At 30.5% G+C, this 26,989-nt stretch overlaps 1 protein-coding gene across 7 annotated transcripts in view; it reads left to right on the forward strand.

The window, feature by feature from the left end:
• Positions 1–26,989, forward strand: part of LOC130893603 (AF4/FMR2 family member lilli) — a 513,028-nt gene that overhangs the window by 452,210 nt on the left and 33,829 nt on the right. The window lies entirely within an intron of this gene.

The following is a 26,989-nucleotide window of genomic DNA, read 5'->3' on the forward strand; positions in this document are numbered from 1 at the left end:
GTAGACTTGAGAGTACGAGTATTTAAAACATCGAATAAAGTCTAACAGCTCTAAAAAACATGATTCTTCTTTCTGCGACACATTGCGATCGCGGGACTTATTGATACGGCTCAGGGGCCGGATGTGGCCCGCGGGCTCTATCTTTAACATGACTGTTCTAAAGCATAGAGAAATATCTTTCGCATAACAGAAATTTTTAATTTTATTGTTTCCCCTTTCGTTTGCTCAGAATTCGCTTACTTATTTCTTATATTTCATTTCATCCATAATTCAGGAATTATAGAATTTGATTGCTATTGAAAATATTGAAAACACTTCTTTTTAAATCGTTGATTTATTATCACAGAGTTCTTTTTCGATGGTATCAGGAATACAACAAGTGGCGTGTCTAATTTAGCTTTTTCGAGCTTTACGTCTTACTTCCCACCGGATAATGAGGGTGAGGATTTTAATCCTTATAAAGTACGTGCTTTTCCTCTTATTTTAAACAATTTAAAGGAAATTTGAACAATTGGAAAGAAAATGTATCACACGCAAGAGATAATAGTTTTCTGTTTAATTAATGACAAATAATTTAAACACTTTACTGTATCTGATATAGAAATAGTTTTCGTGACTATTCTGATATACCCGAAATAAATGAATTGTAAAAGACAACACCTAAAAAATCAACAGTGTTGTAACCAATATTTATTGTTTATTTTGTTTGGTAAACATAGTACATTATTCAAAATAGAAACATGTATATGTACTGTCGTAGCTTTTATACGTTCTGAATGAGCCATTAGGCACTTCTATATCGATTTCTGTCGGTCTATATGAAACAATCTGTTTGGTTTGCTATGACAAGTTAGAATTGATATTGCTGATATTTTACTATGAGGATTGTTGATGATATTTTAAGAAATTTATTTTCTAAACATTTGTACTTTTGTTTACTTTGTTAGTCAAAGTTATCACGAACATTGTACGTAAAATATAGATCTTTCATTCGTAAAATATAGATCTTTCATTCGCTTGCTTAAAATTGTGGTGATAATTTTTTTTGCTAATTTAACTGTAAAGTATTTGTGCATAGAATGACTAGTAGCTAAATTTTATATAAATAAAATGAATTCAATAATAATTTAGTGATGGCCTGAATGTTTTAGGACAATTTGTGAAGAAATGAAACAAAACTTTTGAAACAAAAAAATTATTTTATTAAGATATTTCTCAATTGTGTAATGCTAATACCTTGGTAAGATCAAGGCTTGCTTCCATCAATATCAATAAACATCTCACCTCATACTTGTTTGATCACAGTTAAGTCTCCTCATCTTTGTGCTTGTTGTCGCCACATTATTTCGCGTTTATATGAGCTCACGTAGTGTTTCAAATTTAAATACGAAAATTCGATATTACCGGAAAGGTAATGCAAGTTTAAGACTATTTACAACATGAAGCTACTTCCCAAACATGAATTGATATTCAAATTCTCTCTAGGAATAAAAAGTCATCTCTAGTTGTTGTATCACGACCTTGTATTGAACTAGGTTAGAGATTTTTGCACCTGGTTTGGGCTATCGTCTATAACAGCCTTAAAATTATCATTTATGCTCGTTGTATCATGAACAGAAAATTTAAAATAGACAGATGACACCATATACAAAAAAATGTAGTGGTTCTACTTCTTCTGGATAACCTTTTGTATCCTCTATTCATATCAGTATCTTGACATATATTTTTACTTAATTCAGGAAGTTATTTGACCAAGAAAAGTATCTTCTTTCTAAAACTCTTATGCCTTCTACTATTTTTTTAATAACTTCTTATAGGAGTAGCTCTTTTTCATCCCTAAGTATGTGTCCTAATTGCAGGTAATTTTATTGGAAATATAAGGTCAAACATCTCACCTAAGTCTAATTCATAATTATTTAGTAACTGCCTTTCTACGTTTCAATTTCAAAAGGATAATTATTATGAACTGTATTCTCCACTGTAGGATATTCTTAGCACTATCTCTTACAGAAAGTGGAAAGCTAAGAAGCATTTCCGCATTACGACAACAGTCATTCTCTAATAATTTGCTTTCAGTCTCTAAATATAATATCATATTTATCGAAAAACGCGTCAACTAACATAAGAGTGAGTGTTGATGGCAGTGAAAAGTATGATCAATATGGATGTCATCGGAAATTGCACCTTAAAAGAAAGTAGGTGAAAAATATAATACTATAAAGTAATATCCATACTGTTAATATGGTATCAGTGAATTTAGCCTATCATAAAGAGAGCTCTTTTTCTACTCAAACAAGTTCTATAATTCTCGATATTTGTCATATCATTTTACTTTGAAAAACATCGATAAAAAAAAAGAATATGCCAACTTATCGTGGAAGATCAATTTGTCGATCAGAAAAAAGTTATTTTCACATGCAGAGGAATTCTACATCTCCATGTACTAGTTCTGGTACCTATTTACAACTTAAAATGTCACAGAATTCTCAGAATAATCTATCGACTTCCCGTAGTAAATCATTTTATGGAAGACCAAGAACAATTGTCACTTGATTTCACTGAGTTCCATGTTTCTGTCACTATCATCGAACGATTCTAGCCTTGAAGAGTATGGAACTAATTCTCAAGCAGCCCAAGTGCCAATAAATAATGCTAAATAGGTTAAAATTTTGAAGAATGAATGGTTATCAACAATGCCGAGAGAGGTTGAATGATCTGACAAAAATACATAACGGCAGATCATGCTAGACAGTATGGATAGTCTGAAAATACTATTTTTATCGATACGAACATTTCTGAGAAGTTAAAATTCTTTCCGCTTTAACGCGACAATGTCATAACTATAATCTCGGATTCTGTTATTGGAGTCCAGAATAAACGCTCAAGTCAAACGATTTTTCCATCATGTAATTTTTTAATATCGCGATCCTAACATTTGCGCGATGGTTCTGAAGTGTAATGGAGTGTAATTTTAGTTCTGATGTAGATTCGTGAGAAACGAGAGACCTCTAGTTTCCAAGAATCGTTCGAAACTATTAACATAGTACCTAATTTTCAATCCCTTCAGCTGTTCTTGGACGTCAGCTCTGAAATCAAATCATTTTCCAATTCTGATTTGAATTGATAAAAAACGAAAGAGCTGTAGGTTTACAGAACGATTAGAATAGAATTTTAAAATTATTTAATTGTTCTAAGAATTTTTAGAAAACCAATCAGTTAGTATTCTCCGACTATCCAACCTGAGTAAAACTATCTGCTATCCCTTGAGGGTTATTTCTGGAAACACTAAAATTATTCTTTAGCGTTAGATCATAGAAAAAAAAGTTGATAACTGTTCCGAACCTGTCGTAAAAAAATAACCAACTACCGAAAGTCGGCTGGTTACTCTAAAAATTTTTTGTGGAAAATGCCAGAACTATTCCTTACCTTTATTTTGGATCTGCTGCAAAATGATCTGTTGACAGTTGAATTTTTTTAATCGATATGGTTTGACGTAAAACCGCCAGAACTATTGCTGAAAAGGCACTTCTATTTATGATAGTCTAGTCTACAAGTTCAAAATCGTTAAAATAGAGATAAATGCCCTAAAAATATGAGCGGCAGCTCATTCGATTCGGAATCACCTATAGAAAAATATTTTTGAAGGATTTTTGTGCAGGTACTAAGAAGATGGAAAAAAATAGTATTTAGTTTGTCGTTAATAACTCGAAAAATATTAATATTTAAGCAATTTTGAAAGAAGCTTTTTAAAGAGGAGGAAATTTCGGAAATAAAAGTCGTAACTTCTGGAACAAACACTATTTTCATTTCTCGTTGAAAATAGGGATACGCGTGGCTGTTACTATAATTTTTTTTATAACATAAAATGTCATTTTAACAATTTGAAAAAATTTTAGAACCTTCTCAACTCTCTAAAGAATCGAGCTACGTCGAAAAATATTAAATAATTATTTTTCGTAAAGTTATTCTATTGTTAACTAACAAATTTTTCATAATCATAATGAAAGGTATAAATAATTGGCCTATAAATCTTAAACCTCGTAAAACCCTTTTGATTTATAAATATTTTTGCCAAACTATTTAAGTTATGATTTTTAAAAACAAAATAATTTTACAACTAAGTATTTAAACAAACGAAATATAAAAAAATCGATTTTAAAAAATTAACAATTGAAATTAAGAATTTTTTTCAAAAAATCGTAATTTTCTCTGAACAAGATATCGAAAAAAAATTTTTTTCGAAATTATAGAATTTCTCTAATTGCTTAAAACGGGCATATATATGTATTGAAAAAAGATTTTTATCGAAATTTTTTAGATATTTAATTTTGCAATGGTTATAAAAAATCAGAATTAACAAATTAATAAACTTTTATGAACATTTATCGCAGGATCTTATGAAGTATATAAATATATCAAAAGGGCCCCACAAATTTTGAAATTTATAGGCCAAGTATTTATAACTTTCATCCCTTTATTTAAGTCAACGGAGATAAGAAAAAAATTTGTTAGTTAACAATTGGATAACTTTTTGAAAAATAGTGATTAAACTTTTTTTCTACTGGGCTCAATGCTTTCAATTGTTAAGAAGATACTAGAATTTTTTCAAAGTTTAATAATGGGATTTTATGCTATAAAAAATTATTTTATTTGATAAAGTCAAATGAAAATTATAAATAATGGAGATAGAGTTCCGGGAGTTGGGACGTTTATCGAAAATGTCCTTCTCTTTAACAAGCTTCTTTCAAAATTGCTTAAATATTAATATTTTTCGAATTATTAATGAAAAACTAAATACAATTTTCTTATTTTATTTTGTTACTAACAATTGCAATTTTTTACCTGCACTAAAATACATTAAAACATTTTTCTAGAGGTGATTCTGAATCGAATGAGTTATCGTTCATATTTTCAGGTCCTTTATTTCTATTTTTCACGTTTTTGACAAAAGATGGTGACTTTGTCGATGATGACATTGAATGAATCTAAAGTAGTACCGATTTTCTAATAATGTTGTGGCAAATTATAATAACATCAGATGATGAATAAATTTCTACTTCTAGATATTATGAACATTGTAGTATATATATATATATATATATATATATATATATATATAATTTTTTCTTTTTTGTTTCACAAATCAAGCGAAAAATGTCACCTTGTTGAATAATTAATACGATTTTTTTCTTTAAAACTCACATACACAAATTACGTTCTTTAATTTCATTCAATTTGAAAAAAAAAATGAAATATTAAGTAGACCAGTTCTTATGATAATTGAAATATTAAAATAAACAATAAATTATTCCAGTTTTCAACATAAATAGGTGTTTATCCTTTATTATATATTAAACGGTTGAAACATAATTTGAACGGTTAGTAGATAGACGAGTTTTTTATGTGCACGATTTACGTAAGGTACTTAGCACAGTAGTAATTGATAAAGATCGCTCGATAGACTTGGCAACATTGCTAGCTGACTTAACCGTTTTATACGTCGTCTCCTCGGTACCGTCCACTTTTCTTTGTTTCCGATTAGTTACCTTGCCTTCCGCTGTTCCCGACTAGGTTCTACTTGTACGGGTTGTTGACACAGACATTGAAATGCACACAAATCCCATGCGGTTATTTTACGTCAAAGAGTTTGTTATGTTTACTAAATTTGTTATATATTTCAGTAAAAGCACCGTGATAATACCATTATATAATATGAATATGTACATTTTGTAACGTTGATTTTTAACGAAATGTCTTTATCTGCTTTTCATTGTTTATTTTAGGTAACATTATTGGTTTGCCATATCATATTAACTATTACGAATATAGAAGAAAAATTCTGAACCATTTCATTTTTATATGTGAAATTCTACTTCTTGAAAAAATTTTCACATATACTTTTAATTGAATAGAGGTATAGTTCTTCCAATATCAATTGCACATTATAAAAACCCTTGTCGACTATTTTGTTTCATCTACCATAGGCGTAGATACCTCATTTTATAAATTTATTATTTTTATTAATACTTTTAAAAAATTTAATAATAGTCTTTGCCGAGTAGTTAGAACAAAAACTAATATATTGGAGCAAATTTTGGAAAATGTTTTTTCCATCATCAGGGAAACTACAATATAACTGGATAAGTTGATAAAAATTCAAATCATGTATATAACATGTATGTCGAATATAAAATATTACAGTGGACTTTCATTCAATTTGAGGATGAAGTCATACCAAAAGAGAGAGAAAGGGAGAGAAAGATTAAGGAGTTGCGTTTCACATTGATTGTGTATGTAATTAATAAGGTTACGTAAAAGTATTTAAAATATGTAATTGAAATTGATTTATTCATCAAGTTATGCACACATTTTCACAAAATACCATGTGATGACAATTATTAAAACTGATATTTTAAGATATACATGTGTGAATATTGAATGACCTATTTCTAGCAAAGCTAGAATCGAAGATGCAGCACTGGTCGATAAGAAATAGTGATAGTGCGGAATGCCTGAACTTTCTAATTAGTGCCGATATCAAACCAATACTAAAACATGAAGTGCTCAATGAATGGAGGAACAAATGGTCAACGTCCATATATAAGCTTCGTGAAGTGAAAGATTCCATGAAAACATGGTCAGTCTCCGTCTAGGCCATACGCGACTGGCCCATAGATACTTTTCGATGCTGAACCTGAACCTAAATGTGACAACTGCAATTGCAAATTGACTATAACACATATTCAAGTTTACTGTTAAAAAAAATTTAAAAATAACCAGTATATGGTTGATGCGAATGTTGTAATAAAAAATACTTCAACCGTTGCAGAAATCTGTGATTCGTATCTATTATTTGCTGTAATAAATCATAAGTTCGGATTCAAATCTTGATCGTATATTGAAAAGCAAAAATCTTGTAGAATAATGATTAAACATTTTGTAAATATGTTCTGGCGATAACAGAAAAAAACTGGGTAGGTATAAATATTACATTCTAAAACGTTCAAGTATACCAGTTAAATCAATGAATTATGTTCCCTTTTATTACAATTCAGTTATAAAAAATATTTTGTCCTTTGTATAAGATAGCTAGGTACCCAGTCCTTTTTCACAGTTACTTAAACTAAGTTTTTGTTTACAGTACATTACTAAGATAGTAAACCATCTTTTGATACTGAGAATGTACTGTCACCTTCTTCTGTCCTTACCAGATAAATACTGCTTTTTGTAGGCATAGAAAAATAATACATTCTATAAATATTATTTTTCCATTATTTTAAATTTCAAAAGAGTATAGTTAGACGTTTGTAATATTTTCATTGCCTATTATTAAAGAACACAATTCTGCTTCTCAAAACAGAATATAAGTTTCAACTAAAATGATTCAAAATCTGCCACTTACTTCCCATTACAAATTTTATTTCTTCAAAAAAAAGTTGAGGGCTACTTGAATTATATATTATACCCGTGAAGATTATTAGTTTTATTGTCGTTGTATGAAATACTACACAATTCAAAAAAAGAAAATAAATACAAAAGTTTTCTATGAATCAACAACAATATTTCTATTGGTTTCATACTTTACCTCTCGTACTTTTTGGACTATGTTTTGCTTTCAAAGATATCCCGACCATAAACCAAAAAGTTTTTCGATAGTGGGCTTTAGTAGTTTCTGACGACTCCCAAACAGCTGATAATTTCAGAGGAATAATCTTTATTTGTGATGATTTGTTGAATGCTGGTGAAAAATTCATTTGCAATGAGATATTGTGACTTAATTTCTCCTTCTTTTAGTAGGATGAACGTTCAGAACGTGAAAGAACTCAATTTAAGACTATCGTCCGTTACTTTTTCTTATATACTTGAATGATTCCCATTTCAACAAATTATTTTTTAAATTGTGTATGTACAAACACTGTCGCTGGTGTAGGTACGTGATTTCGTGAACAAAAAAGTCATTAACACTCATGTTTATACTTCTATTATATCCGAATTGTTCATATAATGACTTACAATTTTTCTATATTCAAACAAGGACCACAAAAGACATTAGAAATTGTTAGTGACCGAGAGAAAGAAAGACTGGCTGACAACGTTCTAGAATGTTCTATTACGGACATGGGTGTAGAGCTTGAATCTTTGAAAATGTATTATCAGATGTTAGTAAAAAAATACTTGGAAATAAGTATAATAAAAATTCTGTTTACGCAGTAAGGTAGAACTATTACTTATAGGACTACTATTACTTTAACGGGTATATGCTTCAGTGATTCAAAAGAAAACAAAACAAGTTAACTTGAAAACCTAACAGATAAATTTGGATTAAGATGATCTACGCTTTTACTCACGCACGTACCATAATTGTTTTAAATAATTTCATAAAAAACTATCCAATAAATGAATAAATCATAAAAATCACAGATACTGAGATTGGTCTTTTTAAACTTATTGGCAACACTGTTTACGATTGCGCTCCGTTGACCGGAAAGAGGTTGTAAATTCGTAAAATAGGATTTTGAAGTTTAGGAATATTTTTACAATGTAATGTTTCTTTTCACTTTGTAAGTGAATTGTATTTTCGACTCATACTTCAAAAAATAATTTGAAAAAAAATATGTTTTTTTGAATATTTCTAAATAAATTTTTTAGTTATATAAAACGGACATAGACGCAATAATCTGAACCAAGCGAGAACCTTTGGTGAGAGTAATCATTTGCAATTACAAATGTAAACAATGTTGTAATGTCTACCCGTGCGGAATTATCCACGGTTTTTTAAAACGAATATTTTTTTAAAAAATAATTTTACCATCAAAAATTGAAGATAAGTGGATTAAACATTTTTAAACACGTATTTCACGATTATGAACCGAGGACCTATAACAAAAAAAAAATTATTTAACTATTACAAAGTTCATTAATTAGAAAACAATTGACCAAAAGTTCTGAAGCAAGTATTTTTTGTAAAGCCAAAAAAATTGTGTACATCGTTCGTTTTGAAATCGAAGCCCCAAAAATTTTTCAAATTTTCTTCAACTATTGCGAAGGATAATTAAAATAAGAAACAGAAAATTGTAATGTAAATTTTTCTTATAACGTAAAAAAAACATTTTGGGGCTTCGATTTCAAAATGAACGTCGGGCGTCAAAACTCAAACGTAAACTTTTCTAAATAATGAGATGACATCGTCACAATTAGTACAAGGCACTTGATAAATAATATTACTCCATTTGTTTTTTAATGTTTTAGATTTAAATTTAGTGAAATATTTGGATAATTTATTATGTCCTTTATGACTTATACTAAGATCATATTTATTAAAATAATTTGATAGTTGTTGGAAAAGTCCATGTACATATGGTAAGGAAAAATGTTTCATGTTTCGCTTCTGTTTTGTTTTTTAGATTATAGTATCTGTTTACCCTTTTCTTGAATATGTTATTTATTTCAATAAATATGACCTAAATATTTTAAGTAGAATTTATAGCTCTATTTTGCGAATTCTAATAAAACTGCAAATAACTTACTTTACTACTGCTATATATTTGAGATGTAAGGTCTAGTTATTCAAAAGTTGTCTAGAAAATGGTTATTTGACTAGTTTTTTAACACAGGTTAGGTTAGGTTAGGTTAGATTAGGTTAGGTTAGATTAGGTTAGGTTAGGTTAGGTATGATATGATATGATATTTTGTGCAACTTCTTTGAACGGTGATGTCATTTTTATTAGAAAAAGTGGTAATAAGGATTAGCCTAATAGATATATTTCTTCAGAGATTCAAAGCTGAAAAACTATGTGAAGACATACTTTCCGCGCCTAAATCACACACACACACACACACACACACACACACACACACACACACACACACACACACACATATATATATATATATATATATATATATATATATATATATATATATATATATATATATATATATATATATATATATAGTTAATCAGCATAGTTGTCTCTATAATATATTGAAATTTCAAGGTGATCGGGGGTGAGGGATTCTTATTGCCATTATTGAGTACATCCTTAACTACAATATCCTTCTTAAAATTTTCTTAGAGAATCATAAGTATTTTCTTATGCAATGAAAGTTACTACCTACTTGTTAATTTATTTATATAGGGAAATTCCTTGATTCAATTAAATACTACCTGGGTAGTCTTGGAGTCGAATGAATACCATAAAGAAATAAAACTAATTCGAATAATGACGTTCTAATTCTTGAAATAGTTGTACGCGTCACTAAAAATGTAATAAACCAGTTTATTGATAATAAAAATGTTTCGTATGTTGTTTGGTCCGACCTTTGACTCAATGGAAAAATAATTTACTGTTTAACTAGGTACATCAACAGCATCTAAATTATGAGAAAAATTGCGTTATACTATTCATAATCGGTTTTCTCTACTTTTTACAAATTTGTAAATTGAAAAAATTATTTTCAATAGATCCTCTTGTGTTTTAAAAGATTCATGTAAAAAATAAAAAACAAGGGACTTCAAAAAATACATAATGAGTCCTAATATGATTATATAACGTTGAATTGACAATAAAACTTTACCTATATCAAAGCCTAGAAATATACGAGGATTGTTGAAAAAAAATTTCCGACCTAACAAAGATACAAGAAATTTTTTAACCTTTTAAAAGAAAGCAGGAAGGTTTAAAAACCTTCCTGTTTTCTTTTTTCTCAAAATAGTCGTTTACGTATCTCCTACAAGTGAAACTTTAAGTTAAAGAGAATCTTTGAGGGTCAGATGTGGTCAATACGGTGAGTGATGAACCAATTCGAAGTGCGATTCGTGATTTTGAGCTATGGTGATAATCGTAGTGTGAGAAAGTGCGAAGTCCTGATAAAAGGGCACTTTCTTTTTGCGGTCACTTGTACGCAATTTCTCGCTTTACATTATCAAGTAATGATGTGTGATACTCTCCTATTGTTAGGTTCGTTCCAACCTATCAAAAAACCGTCCTCGGTACGGTGACGATTCTTCGCAATAGAAATTAAGTGTTCCAACCAGGAGGTTACCGTTATACGAACGACTCTGTTTTGCGTTCCAATCCAAGGTTTCTTTGTAAACTGTTTCCGGGACAGTCTTTTCGTTACTTGGTTGATAGCGAGTACTTTTACAAGAACCGTGCCTTGTATTGTATTGCATCATGTCAAGCGCCATTAAAGACAACGTGCAAGAAATTGCGTGCAATTTCTTGGAAGAACAAAATATTGCATAGAAGAATATTGCACGCTGCTTAACATTACGCAAGTCTCTTCTCATTGTATCCAGGTTGCCACTAATCAAAATTCCATGAGAAAAAAATTTCCTAACCTCAACTCCCAAAAAGAATAAAACATAAGATAACTGAGAAATTGTTGGAAAGAGACGTAATATCTGCAGATCAAAAAGTCATTTCTCCCTATAATTGCAACTTGCATGCAATAAAAATGGCACCAAACCGATAATGTTGCAAGTGCGAAATCTTGCATGAAACAATCAGCTGAACTTCATCTACGTATCGAATCGTATTTTTTATTCTACAACAATCGTTAATTTGAATAACTCAATCCATATTTAGCGTTAGGTATAATGTATGTGTACTTCAAGGTTGAACTTTTGAAAATTATTCACTGTACTCGTAATAAACTGCAACAGGATACGGTAATTTATTCCGATAAATTTTCCAAAGAGGTTTGCGAAAATAAAATGGTGAAAACGTTTAGCCAAATAAACGTTTACTATTCAACGTTTGTTTCGATTCGACGAAAAAACATTTATCTACATTTTATTTCTTCAAGGTGAGAAAAATATAAGTCTATTTAAAATTCAACACTTGCTAAGAGGAGAACGGAACACGCTTCCAACTCCTACGTTGTGAGTTCAGGCTATTTTACATAATTAAATCATTAGCACAACTTTGTGTAGACTTTTATTTCGCAAAATGTTCAATATTTCTAAAGATTACATGGTAATAAAAAAAGAATATTTCAATTAAAACTTTTCGTTTCGATTAAAGTAAGTAAAAAATCTACTTAGAAACAATCGCTTAATTTATTCAAAATATAATGCAATATTTGAGATGTTTGTTTAAACAAGCTCGATGTTTTGATGGGTGTCCTACAACTGGTGTCGACTTTTAATCCGTTTAGAAACGGATCGGCCAACTCGGGACGACCGGGATATTTCAGGTAAAAGAAAAGGTAGTCCGGATACATAGATTAATTAGGATTAGACAGATTAATTTAGGAGTATTATTATCTAATCTACCTTGTTGAAGGTGAAAAATCCAAAAATTAAACTCTAAAATGTTCATGCAATATTGAATGTTTGCGAGTGGTATTAATGCCAAATCTCACGGTTTGCAATATCAGTTTACACACAGTATCGATGTTTCCTGGCACAACAGCCGAGTTTGGACGACCTTAACGAAATTTATTTTGTAGCGAAGTGCAACCACCACTGAATACGAAACCATCTCGAGTGCTTCGTCACCAAAAGTCGAAGCGAGCTGTTCGGCACACTGCTGTTGGTTTAATCCACATCGAAAGTCACAAGTTACATTTTTTGACCAAGATGAATGTTTAAAGTATCTTTAAACAACTCAAATAACACTCGAATGATAACACGTTCTGAGTACGTTCACCATTAAAAGTGTTAATCTCTATGATAGGAATGCCAGATTTGACATAGTCACATCAGTGTTGGCATATTTCAAAACGTAGTATCAACCCTCGTAATTCCCTTGAGAAACAATATATTTTACATATTTTGGTATGGGAACATGGAGTTGGAACGAGTTGATGATTTTTGTTATTCTGCAGTAGTAATAGTGATCAGTGTAAACAGGAGTCAAGAATTAACCCTTCAGGAGTAACGCCCTAATGTATAACGTGGCACCCATTTCCATAACTATTGCATAAATCATTTGTTAGTGGATTCAATTATTTGGTTTGGTTTTGTTGGTTAATATTAATCTTCACTTGAAAAAACGCTGGGTATAACGAGAAAATGAATATAATTGGAAACAAACAGCAATTAAGACATGGAATTAAATAAAAAATAATTGTATCTAGTATACAGTATAATAATTATTATGCACAAAACTGAAAATCAGAAACTAACTATTTCATCTCCCCATATTTAATTACCATTTTATGAATTGATGAAAACCATTACGCAACTAGGGCACGAAAATTCTAAATTTTCTTAGCAAATAATTTATCTGTAGAAAAAACGCTTTGGGTAGATGAAACCGTTGTTCACTCTTGATTTCCTTTAGGCAGTTTTACTAATACATATGCCAGCCTTTGATGAATTATTGTATGAATATTCGTCATAATGGTGCGAGGTTCGTTATGTTCATTTACAAGTTTGACAACTAACAGTTTTAAACAGAGCTATCTGATTCAAGTAGGTCCATTGTTAGAAATATATATTTGCTGATACATAGATATAGCAATGTTAACGCCATGATTTCTTCACACGCATCGCTGCCTTGGACGGAACACACAACTTCACTCACTACGTCATACTATACTCTATTTATTGAAGAAAAATAGTGAATCAAAACATTCAAGCATAGTACACGTGATCATAGTTGAAAACGTCAAAGTCGAGCATGTAACAGGACCGCGTTTGAGAAATAATTAGCTGTTAGTTACAGCAAATTAATACCTAATATAAAATATAAATAATTGTATACAATTATTATTACAAAACTATACAATGTAAATGTGAAGTTTGGAATAGATACAAAGTGAACAGTCAAAATATGGAACACGTTCATTTAAAAATATGTGTATTGGAACATTAAATTAAAATCTTCATTTTTTACCCCAATAAACACATTTTCTTATTCCCCATCAGATGACATTAAGCTCGTCCACATTTATGATAAGGGGCTCTTGTAAATCAATGTATATATTCCTTATTTTGGTTTTTCCTTTTTTTTCCTTGGCATGTTGAATAGACTTATTCCACTGAATAGTTTGGTGGAAAATATTTTTAAACTCAGAAAATTTGAATGTTTTATTTTCTGCTGCAACAATATGGTTCACATCTGCCCAGATCAACTCAATGGGATTGCATTCAAAATATTAGGGCGGTAATCGTAAAATGGTTTTAGTTTATTTTTTAGCCATTTCATCAATAATTTTTAAGTTATAGTTATTTTTTTAATCTTTGACCTCTGCCTTAACCATCTTTTCATCAAAATCGATATTTTTGGAAGTAAGTCATTCTTGAATACCTGCTTTCCTTGTTGTCATTGTAGGAATTTTCTCAAGTTTCCTGGTTTCCAGGTAGCAAAATTTTCTATTTTCTTCACAAAATTTGTTAATTTTTCTGAGGTATTCTCGCCTCCACACAATTATTTCTACTTTTTCTAATAATAAGTCCTCATCTTCGTTAACTATTCTCAGAACTTTACCCACTGTAGGTAACTCATTTTGAAAGGAAAAATTGTTCACAATTGTTCTAATGTGCTCCTGTCGAAATCATTAATGGATTTTTTTATGGATATTTTTTTGGGTCGGCCACTGAATGATTAGCTATGTACTCACTATTTGGTACACTCGAAGAAGATACAAAAGACAAAAATAAACAATCTCACTGCAATATGATGCCGAATGCCGTCCCTGTATTACACCTGATTTAGCAACTTTTGAAGCAATGCGGCACTGGCCCCTTCCCGGGATGTTCACGTGATGATCATGCACGGATCATTGTTTTGGTTTACTATTTTTCTTCGATAAATAGACTTCAAAGTGGCATATTTATAAATTTTAACCTTTTCGGTTGTTAGGACCTTTAGTACCTTTTCATATGTATTTATATGGTTTTCCTGATAAATATAATCTGACATTGACCACTTATGACTGGTGTTCACATTACAATGAAGAAATATAATTATAAATCTCACTCAAATTGTGTGATTCTGTTCCAAATATTTCTCAATTCTTATAAGTAAATGTATGTATCTCATGATCTGTGGAATAAGTTTTTTCTATCGACTTGATGACTTCTTTATCTATTTTCTGAATATTGAGATGCCTGTCTACTGTAAATAGTATCACAATTAATACAAACATTTCGAGGATTACCTTCTCTTTTTCCCTACAAAATTTAACCCTATCGGTCGACAAAAATCCTTTTACCTATTTAATTTAAATTCAGACCACTAGCCACAATCCCAATCGCACCCCATCGTATTCGAAGACAATGTTGTATTGTCGCGTAACTGCTAGTTTAGCGATGGATCAGTTTAGGGCAATATGAGAAGAACATGTTGCTAACCCGATTTTACATGGATTGTCGGATTACAAGAATGTTTTCGTTGACTAAAAACGTGAACAATTCTACAATGAAAATGCTGAAATATTTGTGGTAGATAATTGACGATGAAATTTTACTAAGATGAAGGATAATAATTATTAAATATCTATAATCCATTATACAACTAAATAAATAACATGGAAGAATTAATACACAAAAAACTTATAAAAATCAAAAGTTCTTGTAGTAGATCATGTTTTAATTTGGAAATTTCCACCGAAAGTTGAACGCTACGTTCGAAAATTATGAGCGGAATCTCGTTCTGGGTTAGGATCTACAATCAATTATAAATCAGTAATCTACCTGAACTCGGATTATAGTTTCCGAAAAGTCCTTTGTAAATTAATATCTTCATATGTTTTACTTCACTAATATCAACTTTTAGCTATTTATTCTCAAAATATAATTATAGTTAAAAAAATGAACATATTTTTCTACCTTATGCTCAGGATTTAGTTTTGAGAAGATTGGACTCTTCGGACTGTACAAATGATTCTACTATCGCATTTACTTATAGAGCGTCCTCGCTTATCAGATAAGTTACACCTACCAGGATTTAAAAAATGTCTAAATGTGATTCTATGTTATTTACATAAACTGAGATGGCTTTAATGTATCCATTAACAAACATACTATTGTTTCATTTTAAATATTTGAAAATAGTCTCCTGCTCAATTATTTATGATCGGAAAACAAACGGAACGAGCGGAAAATTGCTCACGAGTTTATAAATATTTTCGTTTTGTTGACTCGTTCAACAAAAACGTATAAATTTATTTTATTGGTTTTCATGTTGTTCAATTCAGTTTATATAAGTGTGTGGATTTGTTTGTAACTGTAAAAATGGCCAGTGCTGTTACATCTTCTTTAAATGTAATTAAAAATGAAACAGTTATTGGAGGTGGTTTTATGGAATCAGAAATTGCACAGATAGCGCCACAAGCGGGTCAATCAGTTACTCTTGTCGATCTTAACACAGATGTGTCGATTCAATCAAGTCACGCACGAGTTGCCAAAAAACTTCATAAAGATAATCCTTCTGCAATCGAAACGTTCATAAAAGACTCCTCATTAAATATTTCAAGTTGTTTCAAAAAGTTTAGATGATGCGGATTTAGTAGTTGAAGCTATTGTCGAAAATATTGATCCTAAACATAAATTGGTTGCTAGTTTATTCGCTTCCAACACTAGCTCTTCATCTATTAGAGAAATAGCCTCTGTTACAAAACGAAAAGAAAGGTTTGGTGGCTTACACTTTTTCAATCCAGTCGCTGTTATGAAATTATTAGAAGTGAAATTAAACTTGAAAAGGGGATGTAGAATAGTACCTGCCACATTGTTAAAATGAGGAAATAATTCTGTTCTAATACAATTATTTAAAAAAGAAGTTCGGAAAGCTCAAAATTGTTGAAAATTTTAATTATCTCAAGTTGTTATAAACCAAAATGAACTATTGTTGACTTTAAGTAAGGAAGGTTTTGTTCACAATTGAGTCTAATGTGAGACATGTCACTAATCACTTGGTAAACAGTTTGTGACTTCAGTCACTTTTGAGTTTAGTTTTTTTTCAATTGCTCCGTGTCTATTGGGACTAAGGTATCATATTCTTATTAATTTGAGTGTAGTATGATAAATTCCCTTTTTATCATATACAGCTTTATGGAGATCTAACGCTATTAATGTTATTTTAAAGAGAGGAAAAAACTGTACACAACTAACAAATTATGCATTTAAAGTAGTTAGTAGTTTGAACCAGTACTATTCATTATTTCAGGCATACTGTATTGTTTAGATTGAAAAAAATAGTAGTCAATAGGAAGAGTTTTTCATATCCGAGCTTAAGTACCGTTATGCAGTACAACTACGTTGGAAACCAGAGGCGGAGTAAGCTTTTTCACACTTATTTGTTTCGTTTCCAAGGTTCTTTCTTTTTATGAAACTTTTCCATTTTACGTGAACTACTAAATAGTCTCTATTATTATTTCTAGTTGATTTAACGCGATTATTGTTTGTTTATATCAAATATGGAACATTTCATTCGATTATTAATATGAAAATGAACTTAATTGTTAATATGTCGTTAAAGTCTACAAGTATAATCAATCAATTATGGTCGATAGACCAAATAAGGAAGAAATGGGATAAAAAAGATTGGCAGGGGACAGGAAGGAATGGGATCATTGAGTACAAGAAGAACCGACAAATATAGGAGTTGTTACATCGTTTTAAAGCTGAAAAAACTTGTTTATATTTTCCGAAACAGACTCATAAATGCCCATTATTATTAAACAAAATCAAATCAATACAAATGTTTTGATATTAAGTGATTCAGTACTATTATGTTTTCGGCTTATTATGAATCTATATCAAATCAAATCAAATCTCCATCTTACACACTTTTATAAAAATTAATTGGGACCCATTCACCGACCTACACTAATCTACAATAACATTGTGCCGTAATTCACAAAGGAAGATAGTCATGTGGAATACCATGATATTCACTTTGATATGACCAAAATATTTCAGTAACATTTGACCGTAAAGGCCGAGTTCGATCTGCCACATGGTCAAAAGAAAGATTGTGTCTATTTGTACAAGAAAATGAGAAAAAATATCGATAGTTTTTTAATATCAACAATTTACTATTTTTTATATTAAATAAACTTTTTGTTACCCGTCACTGACATATAGAATTACTAGTTTATTTTATCATGTTTTGTATTCCAGGGTTCTTTTGATGTGGTTATACTCAAATTTCGTAAAAATTGAGAAAAAAGATATTATTATTTATTTTTTTTTAGTTATTATCTACTTCATAATTCTGTATATAGGAATTTTCCTATAAAAACTGTACTTTCATTCATATGGCAAGCAAGACATAAGCAAAACAATTTAAGGAGCCACATCACACAAAAAATGTCCATAGACTTCACATCTTTCACTGACAATATATAGTTTTTCCAATGTCAATTGCCGATTAGAAAAACCCTTGCCGACAATTTTGTTTTTGGTCTACCATAGACGTAGATATCTCATTTTATAAATCTATTATTTTTATAAATACTTTTGAAAATATGTATATCTTATGCTAGAAAGTATTCGTTAAAAGGCAATCGTTATTTAGACAGATGAACTTAGTTGTAGTCCTACTTGGAACTTACAAAAAAATCATTGTTATACCTCGTCAACTTGCTACAATTGAATATTAAATTATAAAAAGTGAATTAAATTAATCTCACCAATCCACGCCATTGCTTATCGCAGACTTCCTCGCAGGAATATTTCGAAGAAATTGTGTACACACGGCATCGGCCAATGGAAATACATTAATTTATGTTTACGATTACGATGGTAAACAGTGGAGATAGTGAGTCCACGTAGACTGACGGTTTTTTCGATGTTTACCTACTTTTATATGGGGAGTAAACATTATTTTTCATTTCTTATTTTGGTATTAGTGAAGTATTTATTTTTCCTCGCATAAACTGTCTTTTGCAATTGATATTGGAAGAACTATAACCGTTCGAAATTTATTGGTTACATAGTACGAAGAGTTGTTGTTTGTTATTTGTCCCATTTCTTATTTAACATATGCATGTATAAATTAATTATAATGTTGAATAAAAAGTCCTGAATCCGTAGCTGTTTTAAATCGTTATAGTTTCTGAGGTGAAAGTTAATTCGTAGATTGTACCCAGTTATTTATAGAATAATTGTTATTGTATGAAAGTAAAACTGAAGAGAAAATAGAGGAGAGACGTTATTTTAAAATACATAGTTTTGAAAAACATCAGATTTCCATAGCACAAAATTTTTACTAGATAAGTGTTTATAGGGCAGTATATTGAATATTATTTCAAATATGCACATTATGAGAAATCATCGCGAATGCTGAAGATATAGAGTAATTGTGGACTTATTTGTCCAGTATATCTTCTGCTAGGTAGGGTGAAAATCGTTTTATTTATTTAATTGAACGACTATTAGAAGTTTTTTGAGATCAAAACAGTGCCTGTGTAAGGTTGCAATCTCAAGATCTATTCTACCTCCTATTCCATCAGATCCTCTTTTCTCCGAGACCATTTAGAGTTCTCCCTCCAGTTCCAGATTCCTCTACTATAGTAGAAAATGTATAGACTATATATAAGAAGGCCACATCCTTGCTTCTACAAATTTCTTGTTCGATGTATTTTCTTATTTGGCTGGGTATCATTTATTCCCAATAAATTTCAATCATTTTACAGAGTCCTTATGAATTCTAGTAGCTGGTATGGATAGTAGATGACCACATAGTCTCTCTTACTAATTTCTCGTTCAAAGCATTTATCTCCAAGACTTTTCAGTAATAGTTTATATTCATGGATGAATAAATATTCTTACTTTTCTGAATGTTAATAAAGAATTGTTGTCATAGAATCATTGATTACGAAGAATGGAGAGGCCTTCTTGGTTCTAATTGTTCAGATTATCTATTTGTAGCACTAGCTTAAGGAAGCTCTCCAATTTTGAACAATCCTCCGAACATCGCTGGCTTTGTAACAAAGTTCTACCACTATGTAATGCATGTCTTAATCAAAGCTTGATAGTGGGTGTCGTAGGTTCCCACTTTATCTATAGTCGTATTCTCACAATTATTTCCACGTACATTGAGGTGTTTATCTCACCTAAGAAGGTTATAGTCTCTCCGCAGCCTCTTTGTTTTTTCTTCATCTACAACTTAAGGATGTCGATTGATATTGTCTTCGGAAAATATAAGTTATTGGTACGTTCTTTATAGCAACTGTAACTATTCCATTTCCAAATATTCCGAACAGCTTTCAAAATATACCTCCCCGTATTTGTTTTGATACTGATCGATTTCAATTCTAATAACTAGGATACTAAATTAACGTAGTGGGAATCCGGTGGAAAAGTCAAGTTTCTTATACTTTATGGCGATCTTCACATTGAAATATACAATTGTAGATTACGTAATTGATAATGTGTGAACTGAAAAAAGCTTCTAATGAAAATTATTTCGAATTGCTTATTTTTTTATTATTCTCGAATTTTTATGTCTTTGCCGCTTAAAGTACCTTTAACAATAAAAGAAAGTTTTATTGTGAGACTCATATTTTAACCGTCATTGTGAAAAACCATTTTAAACCCTTTTTTCAACATGAAGGTTGATCTTTGGGAAGTGATATCCGTATACTTTTATTTTATATTCGTTTTAAAATAAAAAATATCTGTTTGATTATTCTCAAAACTAAATGTAATAATTTCAATGGTCTTTATGTCATTAATGTCGTTCGAATACATTTTTTGCTAAATATTATTAGTATTAGACAAGAGCCGGCAACAATGGCGAATATTCGAAATAATAGGAACCCAAACCTATTCAGACGTCTTTTAAAATTTACCTGCACAGTGCCCTTAATAACAGTAAATTGTGCACTGTATCAATGGTAGTAGTAAACCCCAGTCCCAGACCCTCGTATGCTTAAAATTTTTTTCACATGTCAAGTTATCGCAATTATATAATAATTCAATATTTTTCTATAAAAAAATAATCATTTATTTGTAATAATAAGTTAAAAATTTTGTTTTCAAAATATATAAACCCTATATTTATTATCTCATCTCATAATAGTAAACCATTATAATTTTTAATGTTCCACTTCCATATTTCATTAAATTGTTTGTTATTGTACAAAATCTAATAAAATTTTATATAGGGCCATTGAGTTTTGACAATATTCTCTATTAGAACTACTCCATTTACTGCCGCCGCAATTGGCACCACTTGTTTGATGTAAACAGAAAACAGACCTATTAGTTTTAATTTGACACCGGCACCGCCGCTCACATGCCGTTACGGTTCGAACAAGAAGGATGTTTGTCTTCCTTCAGGTGACGAAAGGAGCGGCTGGTCCTCTGAAATATACACGGTGGTCCATTTAGTATATCAATAACAAATAAAGATTAGTGACAGAAATATAAACAATTATTTATTATATAGAAGAAAAATATTATTTTATTTATTTATAGGATATAGATATTGATTTAATTCCGCAGTAAAAAGTTATCAGCTATTACAAGAATTTATACGACTACTTCAAACACTTCATGGCTTCAAATCTATTAAGTAGCTATTTCCTATTTCCTTAGTTCGTCTTATCTCTACTTTCTACATCTTCCTCGCTCGCAAACTTGTATTCACATTTACAACTCATATTTTGTTTAGATTCTTACATCTTTATTCAGATTTCGTCTGGTACCATCACCCAAACAATAATACTTTATTGCAGAACTATTTTCAATCTTCTTGACAAAAAAACAATTATTTTATTTAGTATGAATATAAGAACAAAAATTTTAGTAATATAGTATATTTAAGTTTTTACTATTGGGGCCGGTCTCCTAAAAAAACAATCGTTTACTGTGTTTACAATTCGTTAGCACATTTCGCTTGTCACACACTATTCGTCAAAGCGCCTTTAAAAAAAAAATAATTATCGCATTGTCGCATTCGTCACATAGCTGGTATTTCTAAACTGAAATTTTATCTTTATTTATAAAGGGTAGTGTTAGGAAGGTTAACTATGAGGTTATTGGATACAATATCGTCCTCAAAGCGAAATCTCTTGGATTTGGACATTGTATACAAATAAAAAATGTCGAAAAAACTAAACCAAACAGCAAACACCGGGAATTTGGTTGTGTGTTAAAACCGATATTCTTTTTTCTTCAATTTTAAGTTAGGAAGGTTAACTATAAGGTTATTGGATACAATATCGTCCTCATAGCGAAATCTCTTGGATTTGGACATTGTATACAAATAAAAAATGTCGAAAAAACTAAACCAAACAGCAAACACCGGGAATTTGGTTGTGTGTTAAAACCGATATTCTTTTTTCTTCAATTTTAAGTTAGGAAGGTTAACTATAACGTTATTAGATATAATATCGTCCTCATAGCGAAATCTCTTGGATTTGGACATTATATACAAATAAAAAATGTCCAAAAAACTAAACCATACAGCAAACACCGGGAATTTGGTTGTGTATTAAAACCGATATTCTTTTATCTTCAATTTTAAGTTAGGAAGGTTAACTATGAGGTTATTAGACATAATATCGTCCTCATAGCGAAATCTCTTGGATTTGGACATTGTATACAAATAAAAAATGTCGAAAAAACTAAACCATACAGCAAACACCGGGAATTTGGTTGTGTGTTAAAACCGATATTCTTTTTTCTTCAATTTTAAGTTAGGAAGGTTAACTATAAGGTTATTAGATATAATATCGTCCTCATAGCGAAATCTCTTGGATATGGACATTATATACAAATAAAAAATGTCCAAAAAACTAAACCAAACAGCAAACACCGGGAATTTGGTTGTGTGTTAAAACCGATATTCTTTTATCTTCAATTTTAAGTTAGGAAGGTTAACTATAAGGTTATTAGACATAATATCGTCCTCATAGCGAAATCTCTTGGATTTGGACATTGTATACAAATAAAAAATATCGAAAAAACTAAACCAAACAGCAAACACCGGGAATTTGGTTGTGTGTTAAAACCGATATTCTTTTTTCTTCAATTTTAAGTTAGGAAGGTTAACTATAAGGTTATTAGATATAATATCGTCCTCATAGCGAAATCTCTTGGATTTGGACATTATATACAAATAAAAAATGTCCAAAAAACTAAACCATACAGCAAACACCGGGAATTTGGTTGTGTATTAAAACCGATATTCTTTTATCTTCAATTTTAAGTTAGGAAGGTTAACTATAAGGTTATTAGACACAATATCGTCCTCATAGCGAAATCTCTTGGATTTGGACATTGTATACAAATAAAAAATGTCGAAAAAACTAAACCAAACAGCAAACACCGGGAATTTGGTTGTGTGTTAAAACCGATATTCTTTTTTCTTCAATTTTAAGTTAGGAAGGTTAACTATAACGTTATTAGATATAATATCGTCCTCATAGCGAAATCTCTTGGATTTGGACATTATATACAAATAAAAAATGTCCAAAAAACTAAACCATACAGCAAACACCGGGAATTTGGTTGTGTGTTAAAACCGATATTCTTTTATCTTCAATTTTAAGTTAGGAAGGTTAACTATAAGGTTATTAGACACAATATCGTCCTCATAGCGAAATCTCTTGGATTTGGACATTGTATACAAATAAAAAATGTCCAAAAAACTAAACCATACAGCAAACACCGGGAATTTGGTTGTGTGTTAAAACCCATATTCTTTTTTCTTCAATTTTAAGTTAGGAAGGTTAACTATAAGGTTATTAGATATAATATCGTCCTCATAGCGAAATCTCTTGGATTTGGACATTGTATACAAATAAAAAATGTCCAAAAAACTAAACCAAACAGCAAACACCGGGAATTTGGTTGTGTGTTAAAACCGATATTCTTTTTTCTTCAATTTTAAGTTAGGAAGGTTAACTATAAGGTTATTAGACACAATATCGTCCTCATAGCGAAATCTCTTGGATTTGGACATTGTATACAAATAAAAAATGTCCAAAAAACTAAACCATACAGCAAACACCGGGAATTTGGTTGTGTGTTAAAACCGATATTCTTTTTTCTTCAATTTTAAGTTAGGAAGGTTAACTATAAGGTTATTAGATATAATATCGTCCTCATAGCGAAATCTCTTGGATTTGGACATTATATACAAATAAAAAATGTCCAAAAAACTAAACCATACAGCAAACACCGGGAATTTGGTTGTGTATTAAAACCGATATTCTTTTATCTTCAATTTTAAGTTAGGAAGGTTAACTATAAGGTTATTAGACACAATATCGTCCTCATAGCGAAATCTCTTGGATTTGGACATTGTATACAAATAAAAAATGTCGAAAAAACTAAACCAAACAGCAAACACCGGGAATTTGGTTGTGTGTTAAAACCGATATTCTTTTTTCTTCAATTTTAAGTTAGGAAGGTTAACTATAACGTTATTAGATATAATATCGTCCTCATAGCGAAATCTCTTGGATTTGGACATTATATACAAATAAAAAATGTCCAAAAAACTAAACCATACAGCAAACACCGGGAATTTGGTTGTGTATTAAAACCGATATTCTTTTATCTTCAATTTTAAGTTAGGAAGGTTAACTATAAGGTTATTAGACACAATATCGTCCTCATAGCGAAATCTCTTGGATTTGGACATTGTATACAAATAAAAAATGTCCAAAAAACTAAACCATACAGCAAACACCGGGAATTTGGTTGTGTGTTAAAACCGATATTCTTTTATCTTCAATTTTAAGTTAGGAAGGTTAACTATGAGGTTATTAGACACAATATCGTCCTCATAGCGAAATCTTTTGGATTTGGACATTGTATACAAATAAAAAATGTCCAAAAAACTAAACCATACAGCAAACACCGGGAATTTGGTTGTGTGTTAAAACCGATATTCTTTTATCTTCAATTTTAAGTTAGGAAGGTTAACTATGAGGTTATTAGACACAATATCGTCCTCATAGCGAAATCTTTTGGATTTGGACATTGTATACAAATAAAAAATGTCCAAAAAACTAAACCATACAGCAAACACCGGCAATTTGGTTGTGTATCAAAAGCGATATTCTTTTATCTTCATTTCTAAAGACACATGAGTCATATAGGCAACTAGCTATTGATTAAAAAAAGAACCACAAAGCTGATTTTAATGAAACTAATGTCTTCCTTTATTAAAATATAGAAATAATTTTATTAGAAGCACTTTTTTAATGGCGATTTGTGCGCCTGCGTACCTGTCAGATATGTCATAAATTAAGTCGATAATTCTCTATTATCTTACGAATTTTTAGGTACTCATACCACTGCCACTGGTTTCTAGCTCCATTCTTTAAGTACGTATTAGAATTGGCAACGATGAGTGCCAAAAAAAGAGCGGAAAGGTTTACGTTGAGTTCACAAAAAATTCCAAACATGTTTACTAAGACTATAAAGAAGTCATTTTTGAAAAATTTTTGCAATTTCCTGGACTTAATAAAACCCTGATTATTGATATAAACGAACTGGAAAAGAAAATCACATGAAATGTAAATAAACTTATGGTTTTTTGCAAATTTTACATCTACGATCAATTGCTGATGCTTTGAATGCTGAAAGTGTGGTCGCTGCTTGTTTGGGACAAACTTCCCAAAGAATAAGATTATAGCAATATTATAACAGTTGAAACTGACTTCTAGAGAGAAATTGAAATCCTTGCGGTATACAAGGGAGATTTGAAGCTTACATAAGACACTGGATCGGCTATTCAAATAAATTTTGAATAAGACATACCTGGATTAAACTACTAAAGTGAGAGGTTTAGATATATGAGAAGGCTGGAAGAAATGGATACAGGGAATCGGAAGATGACGAACAACGTGTTAAATTGATTTATTTATAGAACTTTTTAAGATTGTTGCTGATGATAAATTCTGTCTCATCAAAAATGCCTATTATTTTGATTATATTGATTAATCTATAACTAGATTAATTTTAAAAATTATATCGTTTTCTTTTATAAGTAATTCGATGTTCTTTTGAAACACTCTGTATGTAGGCATGTTGCCACAGCGACTTTTTTCACCACCTTCCATAAGGAGTCTATTACTTACCTCATACATTTTGTCTCTCGTTCTTTTTGGACTGTCGAATCACCTGGCTCGCAGGTGTTGTAAGCTAACAGGTGGTCCTCATTTGCCGTCGCTGATGGCCGATGGCAGCACTAGCGCATCGGCAGCGTCCGCTCTCAAGCTTGTCGCTTTTATTTCTATTGTTTTTCTTTTCTTGTTGTCTATAAATACGCCACAATACAAATTCAAACCAGTAGCCGACGAGAAAGATGATATAACGGTTTTATGAAAACAGTATTTAATCCTGCAATAACTCGGCACTAATCTCGGTGCTATTTAATTTGGTATTATAAAATATTAATTATAAAATTTACAGTTTTAGTGCATTACTATTTATCTACGTTAACAATAAGAATGTTGTCTATAAAGTTTACTACAATTATCAATATTTTCAACGCCGTATTTTCAACTAATTAACATGTATATTCAAATTGATTCGAAATAATATTATTCACGATCCTTTTAAAAACTTGAACGTTAAAAATTTCCATTGGTGGCAATATCAGAATGAATAGTTATTTTGAATAACATTATCCCTTATGTCAAAACTGAGTATTATCCTTTTGCATATTATTACTTTCTTGAATCTGTAGTTTAGCGGCCAAACATTTGGCGACGTGGTTTTCAACGTTTTCCATGAGTTTTGCAAATACCGAAATAAAATATAACAGTGCAATGTCCTTGCAATACCATGGGTACACTACACCAAGTTCAGTCATTTTTTGGACACATGCGAGATCCATGTGACCTGGGGTTATCGTGATGGAATACAACGCCCACTCTATTCTTCTGTAATCTGGTTAAATGCTGATAGTATTGTACTGATCGTTTGACCAAGTTTCAGATATTCGTAGTATATAATTCAATTCCACTTCCCCCATATACATAGCATTATATTTATAGTCTTGTGTCACTTCACCACAATTCGACTTCGATTATTCGCATCAACATTCTCATATATTGTGTACTCAAT

Source organism: Diorhabda carinulata, chromosome 5, assembly GCF_026250575.1.
Source record: "Diorhabda carinulata isolate Delta chromosome 5, icDioCari1.1, whole genome shotgun sequence".
In the NCBI taxonomy this organism is placed as follows: Eukaryota; Metazoa; Arthropoda; class Insecta; order Coleoptera; family Chrysomelidae; genus Diorhabda; species Diorhabda carinulata.